At 45.0% G+C, this 9,344-nt stretch overlaps 1 pseudogene across 1 annotated transcript; it reads right to left on the reverse strand.

The window, feature by feature from the left end:
* Positions 1 to 489: 489 nt before the first annotated feature.
* Positions 490 to 964, reverse strand: LOC311605290 (large ribosomal subunit protein eL42-like; annotated as a pseudogene). The gene has a single exon. The product of its transcript is annotated as a large ribosomal subunit protein eL42-like (transcript).
* Positions 965 to 9,344: the final 8,380 nt, after the last annotated feature.

Here is a 9,344-nt window from a genome sequence, read left to right on the forward strand (position 1 = left end):
TGTGAATTGCTACTGTTGCCTCTCAGCTTTTCTGCTGTGATGTCTACACTGTGATTGGTATTCTTAAAACTCTCTGTGGTCAGTTAACACTAGTGCCAGAGGCACTGAACTAACACTGACAAGCTCCAATAGGCAATTCCCTTGGAAGGCCTTGGATTTCAACAGGAGTCACCCTCAAATCTTGGACCTTTCTTTGTTGAGAAAAATACTTTGAAATTCCTTGGTTGATTCTCTTCCTCCTCCTCCTCCTCCTCCTCCTCCTCCTCCTCCTCCTCCTCCTTCTCCTTCTCCTTTTTTGGGTTTCCAGGACAGGGTTTCTCTGTGTAGCCTTGGTTTTGTAGACCAGGCTAGCCTCAAACTCAGCGATCCACCTGCCTCTGCCTCTGTGCGCTGGGATTACAGGCATGTGCCACCACACCTGGCTGGCTCCCTTGGTTGACTGCGAGTTCCATTCTTTTTTTTTTTATTTTTTATTATTTTTTAGCAACATTAACAATAACTTTATTTTTTAACTGGTGATGTTTCTGCGGCTTCGGTATTCTCCTCCCAGACAACTCAGTTCTAGAACTGGATCACCTGGCCCTTTCTCTTCTTGTCGCCTCCCAGTTCAAAATGCTTGCATCTCTTAATGGCCAGCATCCTCTTGAATCTGCAGTTGGGCTCCACACACTCAAGCCTGAGCATGATCTTCTTTGTGGTTTTGGCTTTCTTTCTGAAAATTGGCTTTGTCTGGCCTCCGTAGCCGCTCTGCTTGCAATCGTAGCACTGCTTCCCTTGGGCATACAGGGAATCCTTGCCCTTCTTATACTGGGTCACTTTGTGAGGCTGGTGCTTGCCGCATTTCTTACAGAAAGTTCTTCAGGTTTTAGGTACGTTGACCATCTTTGCACTAGAAGTGTCTGTGCAATCGATGAAAAGCGAGACTCGGCGTCCGCGTTCGCCACCGCCCAAGAGCCGAACAGGAAAAACGCGAGTTCCATTCTTGTCTGTCTTTCCTTGAGACTTGGGTCATGACTAGGTTCCCAAACTAGTGCTTGCCTTTTCTGGATGGGCTTTTGCATGAGAGATCTTAGTGAGATGCCAAGAGGCAACCAGTCTTTGCTTGATGGGCACTGTCTAGCTTTGGCATGGTACAGCAACTTATGTTCTGGCCGTGGCCTCTGTGGTGGTGACTCCATCACGTCTGCATTCCTTTCCTGCCCCTCATGGCCTTTGCTCGTCCTTTCTCTGCCCCAGCTTTGCTCCTATTGCTTGCATCTGCTTCCCTTTTGTTCACAAGTTCAGCTTCTCCTCATCCTTTTCCTCTCTTTGCAGTGCTCCTCATGGATATTAGCACTGCTCAACCTGCTCTTACTCTTGTGAAGAGCCTCGGCCATTATTACTTCAACGTCAATGTGTTCTTCATCTCTCTAAATGCCTGTGCAGAGTGTTGGACACTTGCGCTCACATTTCTGGAGAAATTCTGCTCCAGTCCCTGACTATTTTTATTTAATTATTTATTTATGTATTTATGTATTTATGTATTTATGTATTTATTTATTTATTTATTCTTTTGGTTTTTCGAAACAGGGTTTCTCTGTGTAGCCCTAGCTATCCGTAGACCAGGCTGGCCTTGAACTCACAGTGATCCACCTGCCTCTGCCTCCCGAGTGTTGAGATTAAAGGCATGCGCCACCACCACCTGGCTTCTTCTTCTTCTTCTTTTTTTAACTATGCAACCATCAGTTAGGTTCTTAATTATTGATTTAGTTCCCCCCCCCCCCCGCAACTGTAGGATGAGAGTGACACACTTATCTCATAGGTTATAAGGAACAAACCTGATCTATGAAAATGGTGGGCAGACGAGCAAGGGACTCTAATTAGTAGGCACTCCACGGCTTGAAGCTTTCGCTGCTGTTACGTTTACTTACCCCTGGCCAACGATGCCGCACCGAGAGCTCGGGGCTACGTGCCCCTCTCCACCTTCCACAGGCTTTGATGAACACTTCCATCACCTGTTCTCTCTACATGAAGACAGAAGCCAGAGACTAGTAAAACCCAAGCAGTTTTAAAAAAGATTTAAAGTTTTTATTTTATTTTATTTATGTGTATAAACACTTGCCTACATATATGATTGTGAGTGCACGCCTGGTGCCTGGGGAGGCCAGAAGAGGTGGTGGTGTTGGATGCCCTGGGACTGGAGTTAACTGGTAGTTGTGAGCTGACACCTGGGGACTGGAAACCAATTCCTGTTAATTCTGGAAGAGCTACAAGCGCTTTTAACCTCCAGGCCCCGAAGCAGTTTTTAGAATACAGTTGTAAAAGGGATTCTGGTATGAAAAAAATGGCCAGTGGTGTACTGATCTGGCACCAAAACAGTTGTTTTTAAAATCCTCTCACGTGGAGAAATTTCTGTCCTCTCCTCCTATAGGCAGGACTTTGCATCTCATTTAAACTCATCCTATTGGCCTAGGACATAAAGCTTCATCTAATGAACAGCAACCCCCTCCCATCTTTTCTGACCCCCAATTTCATAAAACTTGTTAAATCTGAGTCCTGAGGCAGGCACATGCTTGCTGCCAGCTAGGAAGGAAAAAAAGCAATACATGGTACATGGCTTTATGTAGCCATGGATAGCCTAGAACTTACTCCATAGACAAGGCTTTCTCCCAAATGCAAAAATTAAAGATGTACACCATAGTGCCTGGCAATTCAAATATCTTTATCCAGAGTTTCTATTTAATGAAAAATAATATGTACATATATTTACTTATTTATAATTTGAGCATAAGATTTAGGCCTAAAAATAATTTTGAAGGTCCTCCTATCCCAGACACAGAAGAAGAGAACGGGAGACTACAGATGTCACAGTGACAGCTGTGCAGGGAAGTTTGTCTGTTTTGGCAGTTCACTTGATCTATTAATTTTGGTTGTGGTTAACCACTCTACTGAAATCAACTACAATTCACAGATTTTCTGTGACTTCTATAAGCTTTCCATGGTCTTGTGGCAAGGGGTCGATACAGTAGGCTAGGATGGATGTAGATGTGTGTGGCGGTGTGTGTGTGTGTGTGTGTGTGTGTGTGTGTGTGTGTGTGTATGTGTGTGTGATCATGGGCTTGGGAGGTAGGTAAACTGGATCTGTGGGCTGAATCAGACCAGAAGCTCTATTGGCAGTACCCATTTGCTCACACAGTGTGGCTGCTTTTGTGCAGATAGGGTAAGTTGGAGAGTTGCCGCTGAAAGCGTCTGCCCTAGAGGGCTGAGTGTATTCACTCTCTGGGCTTTTACAGAAACCCTTTCCAGTCTTTGGTTAAAGGTAAAGTACTGTGGTTGTGGCTGGTGTCATATGAGCTTTTGGGTGAGGACAGCAGGTAGGAACAAATTAGGTTATGAGCGAAGTAGAGTCCTGAAGCTCTTCTCAGCACTGCGTAGAAATTAAAAGCTTGGGGTTGCTGGGTAGCCAAGTGGTTATGCACAGATAAAATCACTGTCATTTGGTTCCTTCATGGTGGTTTATAGTAAGGCTTATAGTCACATCATCTTACATAGTGTTAACATTTTTATTACATTTATTAATTGTGTGTGTGTGTGTGTGTGTGTGTGTGTGTGTGTGTGTGTGTGTGTGTGAACACAATGCCAGAGCATGTATATGGGGTTCAGAGGATGGTTTTAAGGGGTTCATTCATTCCACTTCGTGAGAGCCAAGGGTGGAAATCAGGTTGTCAGTCTTGGTGCCCAGTGCCACTACCCACTGAGCCATCCACCAGCACTGAACGCAGAGCTTGCCACAGAGTGGATTTATCTGTAAAAAATGAGCAATCGCTCTTGCCGGCATCACAAATGCATCTGAAAGTCAGACCCCTTCCCCTCCAGGAGGAGATGGAGCTATTTCAAGATTGGTAAACATGTCGATGATTTGTGAAAAGGATGGCCATTAGAATATAAGGTTACTTATAATTATGAAAATATACATTATAAAATTTAAAAAGTCAAAAAAAATAGCTCCATATCCATATCGCCCCAGTTCTTAAGGGTAGGAGCTGAAGAGCAGCGTATAGGGAAGGCTATGGCGGTCCAGCACCCTGCACAGCTGGGCTGGAAGTCTGTCTTTACTAGCACCGTGACTGTGGGATGCTACTTACTGTCTCCCAGTTTGTTTCCTCACTTTTAAACTGCAAGTGATAATTCTGCTATCTCGAGGGATTATTATGAACCTAGTGATAAAGAGGACTTTATTAGAGTGATGTGCTGGCCATTTGTTTATTTACTTACTTACTCGAGATGGCATCTTACCATGTAACCTGAGTTGGTCCCCATGTCTGTAGTTCTTGACGGCCTTTGAACCCATGAGTCTTTGGGCTTACAGACGTGTGCCTTCCTGCTGGACTGGTATTTATACCCCCTTCTGAGAAAATGCAGCCAATTCCACAAGAACCCTAATTACTCTTTTCTCAAAACTCTCTCCTTAATTTGCCTGGGGTGTCATAGACATGAAATCTCTGGCTGGGTCATATGAAAACACTTCCCTGATTACGAGGAGATGTGATTGCCACAGCAACGGGAGTCCCGATGGCACAGGTACCCTGCAATTATTTAAGCTAGCTACTCATATCCTGCCAGCATAGTCTTTCTGCGGAGAACTTGTGAGTCACCGGCGGAATGGGACCATCGTACTGTGGAACTGAACCGTGACCAACGGCTTTGCCAGTCCCAGGAACGGGCTTCTGTCTTTGTTCAACGCAAGTTTTTACCTGCTTTGTTGTTCTTCTGACTCGAGCTTGTCTTTAGTTCTTTCGTCTGGAAAAAGAAAAGCCTCTGACAAGAGGAGTTATTAAGCTGCCGTTCCAGTTGGTGTGACGCTAATTGCCTCCGCCTCAGACTGTCTTGCAGTGATTGCCTCAGTGTGGGGCAAGCCCCTGGCATTGCTACACTGGTGCTTCAGTCACTTGCAGGCTCTCCTGAGGTTTGTTCATCCTGTCCTTTCACTGAGGGCACAAGGGTGAGGGAGCAGACGCTCTCAGCCCTACGTTGGTTAAATAGTAACAAGAGTCACTAAGCTAGTTATCTTTCTTTCTGTACTAATGTATTATGACTATCCTGCACAGTACACATGCGTTTGGCTGATTATAAATGCCTTAGGGTCTGCTGATAGTTGCAGGTCTATTGTGAGGTTTGTATCAGATCACTCACAGGCAAACACAAGCACAGCTGGTACAGCTCAGGTACTTCTTGGATCTCTGTACGTAAATTCCAAAAACTGTTGAAGGTTAAGGAACACTGATTCCTGGTCCAGACAGTTAATATTTGTGATACTTGGAGTACATCCAGCATTTACTTCCCCAGATCTCACCTTTTCATCATTAGTGATATGAAAATTGATCCTGAGTTGTTGTCGAGGTAAGTGGAAGTATAGGACTATAGGGACAGTTGTGACAATTGTAGCAACATTCAATTAGGAATAATAGCAAAGCACACACACACACACACACACACACACACACACACACACGGCCATCACACATACAGATCTATACATGACCATTACACAGACAGATCTGTACATAGCACATACATACATATCTATATATAGTACATACATACAGATCTATACACAGCACACACACAGATCTATACATGGCCATCACACATGCATATCTACACACAGCACATACAGACAGATCTATACACGGCCATCACACAGACAGATGTATATGTGGCCATCACACAGACAGATGTATACATGGCCATTACACAGACAGATGTATACGTGGCCATCACACAGACAGATGTATACACGGCCATCACACAGACAGATGTATACACGGCCATCACACAGACAGATGTATACATGCCCATCGCACAGACAGATCTATATACAGCACACATACAGATCTATACATAGCACATATACAGACAGATCGATACACAACACACATACAGACAGGCCTATATACAGCACACATACAGACAAATCGATACACAGCACACATACAGACAAATCGATACACAGCACACATACAGACAGATCGATACACAGCACACATACAGACAGATTGATACACAGCACACATACAGACAGATTGATACACAGCACACATACAGACAGATCGATACACAGCACACATACAGACAGATCGATACACAGCACACATACAGACAGATCGATACACAGCACACATACAGACAGACCGATACACAACACACATACAGACAGATCGATACACAGCACACATACAGATCTATGAACGGCCATCACACAGACAGATGGATACACAGCCATCAAGTGCTTCTAGACAGCTGGGGAGAAGTAAGTGTGATGGCTACAGCCACAGACCTGCTTGTCTCATTTGTGCCCTGGAGACAAGTGCAAATAGTGAAAAGCCACAGGCCAGGCAGGCAAGATCTCAGTTCTCTCAGAGGGGAGCAGCCTCTTGCACTCCTGTCCCAGCAGGCACGTCTCTGTTGCCTCCTTGCACAAGGGCTCAGTAACTCAAATCACCCAGGTATTTGCCCCAGGCCTTTAGTTAGCTTTGCAGTGAGTGTTGGGGGTGGGAGTGGGTGGGAGGAATGGGAAAAGCAGAAGGTTGGCGATGCCATCACTCTTCCCCTTCATCCTCCAATCCGGAGAGACTGAGGGCAGAGAGGGGAGGGTATGAGGAAGCATCCATAGGAGAGATTTGCTTTTTCCAGGGCTTGCTTCCCCATGCGCAGAGGAGAAGATTTCAGTGTCACTAGCTGGAGGAAGCAAATGAGCTACCATTGTCATCATTGCTGAGCACATCAAACTTATGGCTTCAGTTTCTAGCCTACAGTGTCGAGTCTCTAGGTCCACAAGGGACGTCAGGAAACAAGAGCGAGAGAAAAAGAATTCTGCATAAAGAACTTGTACATGGCCTGGCAAGCTTGATGTCCTTCAGGTGAGATGACCTGAAGATGGAGAAGGCCCCTGTGGAGTAGACTAGGATGCTCCCCTAATTGTTAAACATCCTCAAGATTTCACGTTGTCAATGCAGCGTAGCGTGACTTGCCCTGGCTGATAGGAACAGGAATGAACGGATGCATTTCTTGATATTCATGGGGTCTCAGGTGTGTCCTTGCACAGGCAGAGAAAGGGTGGAGCAGCAAGCTGTTCGGGGTAAGGAGACATGCAGGAGTGTGACAAGGCATCTGGTGTTTGTGTTAAGCCAGCAAGCGAAGTCTCTTCAGTTCTAAATTGTGCCCATGTTTTGGGACGAGTTGTTTTCGAGGACAGGGACATCAATGGAATAGAGATTTTGTCGTGAGTTTGGAGGCTGTAAATCCGAGATACCAGTGTCGGCGGGCTTGGTTTCTTCTGGGGCCCCTTTCCTTGGCATATAGACTAAGACCAGAAGTTAACCTGTCCAAGGACCAGGTCACTTCCTGAAATGCTGGGGGTTGGAGTTCTTGGAAAATAACAAAGCCTCATGGAAAAATATGGTGGCCTATGAGTCTGTCTTTATAAGCTCTTGTAAAACATGTCTCAGGGACAATCACTTGGGAATTCCAGGGAGTGGTCCCGAGAAAAGCTCATCCTAGTCAGTATTTAACTAAAAGCTTGCTTCTAGTTGGCTCAAATGGTGGCAATAGATTGTTTGTCTTCACTCTCAGTAGGTGCTCTGGGTTCTTCTCATAAAGACTCCAGTGATGTTGAGTTAGGGCCTATCATGACAATCTTGTTTGACCTTTATCACCTCTTTAAAGATTGTCCGAATACAATCATTATCTGAGGTACTAAAAAAAGAGGGCTTCGTAGAGGAATTTCAGGAAGATTCTATTCAGTCTGTAACACCAATGGGATCATGACTACTAGACTGTATGTACCAATAATGAGTGTGTGTGTGTGTATGTGTGTTTGTATGTACGCTCTAAGATGATGCTTCTACATTGGGCTATACCAGGCATGAAATCCAAGGCTTTGATCAAATAACCTAAAGTACTATGCATTTCATCTTTTGAGAAGGCAACATGATGATATTACCTACGGAGTTCATGCTTGAGAACTGTGTGATAAAGTCACAAAAGGAACCCCCAAACTCTTGATATTTCATCTACGTTTATAATTTTGTGTTGGGCTGTGTTCATAGCTATCCTTGGCCCCATGCAGCCATGTGATACTCCTAAGTCAAATAAATGATGCTCTGTTTCACCGTTCACTATCTCTGCTCAAACCACAAAAAAACTGAGTGAGAAGAATCCCTGAGAGACCCCATCATTGTGAGGGAGGGTACCCCAGCTCCATTTTCATAGCTGAGGAAAGGAAGCTCAGAGCTTGTATGTGACAAAGTGGGTGACCCGAGGCCACCCAGAGAATGCATGTCACACCTGAGAACTATGCCCACACATTCAGAGCATCTGTAATCTCCCTTTCATGAGGGCAGAGCTACTGCCATTTCTAAGAGCAGTGGGCGTGAACCCTCGTTCTCAGGGAAGGCTTGCAGAGTCGGAGATGAGAAACAAGGCCTTCCAGGCGAGAGGAAAAGCATGGGAGTCAAAGCAAAGAGTTTAGCTGCCGTCCGCTGCCCAGGCTTCTCCCTGGCCTGTACTCCTCCTCATGGGGCAGTCACATGGATGGGACCTCTCTAAATAACCCAGGACGTAATGAGGCAATTTCACTTCGTCATCAATTCACTTACCACTGGCTGCTTGGGGATGCCATAGTGGACACTCATGAGCCGAGGCTTTGCAGCCACACAGTGACATGCAGACATTTTGGTTTGAGTTCCCTCTAGCAACTCAGCTCAGGGTGCTCATGGAACTTGCTCAGTTCACTAACAAAATACTTAAAACTTTAAAGGCATCAAATTATTCCAGAGATGCTCAGGGCAGCGTAGAGATTTTAGAAGCTCAAAACTCCAGAGAGAGCCTCTGTTTTGCCTGTGGGGCTGGCTTTGTTGTTGTTTATTTTATTTTATTTTTTTGTTTATGTTGTTTTTCTATCTGCAGGATTCTGGGAAGCAGAATGATGAAGGGGATTTCATGACCAGCATGACATTTTCTATAACCTTTTATTGAAAATACAAGTCATCAAATTAGAAGAAAGGCGTGGTGGGGGAGCAGGGAGGCCCATGCTCTGCGCCAGGGTTTTCAGGCAAAGGTCTTGAATCTAGTTCTGTGTGACACATTTGTATTGACAGCCATGAACGGACTCAGCCTGGTGAATGAGACAGCTGCTTGTACAGAGCCTTTTTTTTTTCTCTCTCTCTCCTTATGAGCTGACAAGTTAGCCAGGAACAAAGCATGCTTGTAGGAAGTAACTTGCTGCCAGTTTTAATCTGAGCTTTTCATTCAGCTGTAGCGGGAGACAATTGAGATTTAAATGTTCCTCATGAAGTTCTGGGGTT

The sequence above is a fragment of the Acomys minous genome, assembly GCF_964271855.1.
Source record: "Acomys minous genome assembly, chromosome: 9".
Lineage (NCBI taxonomy): Eukaryota > Metazoa > Chordata > Mammalia > Rodentia > Muridae > Acomys > Acomys minous.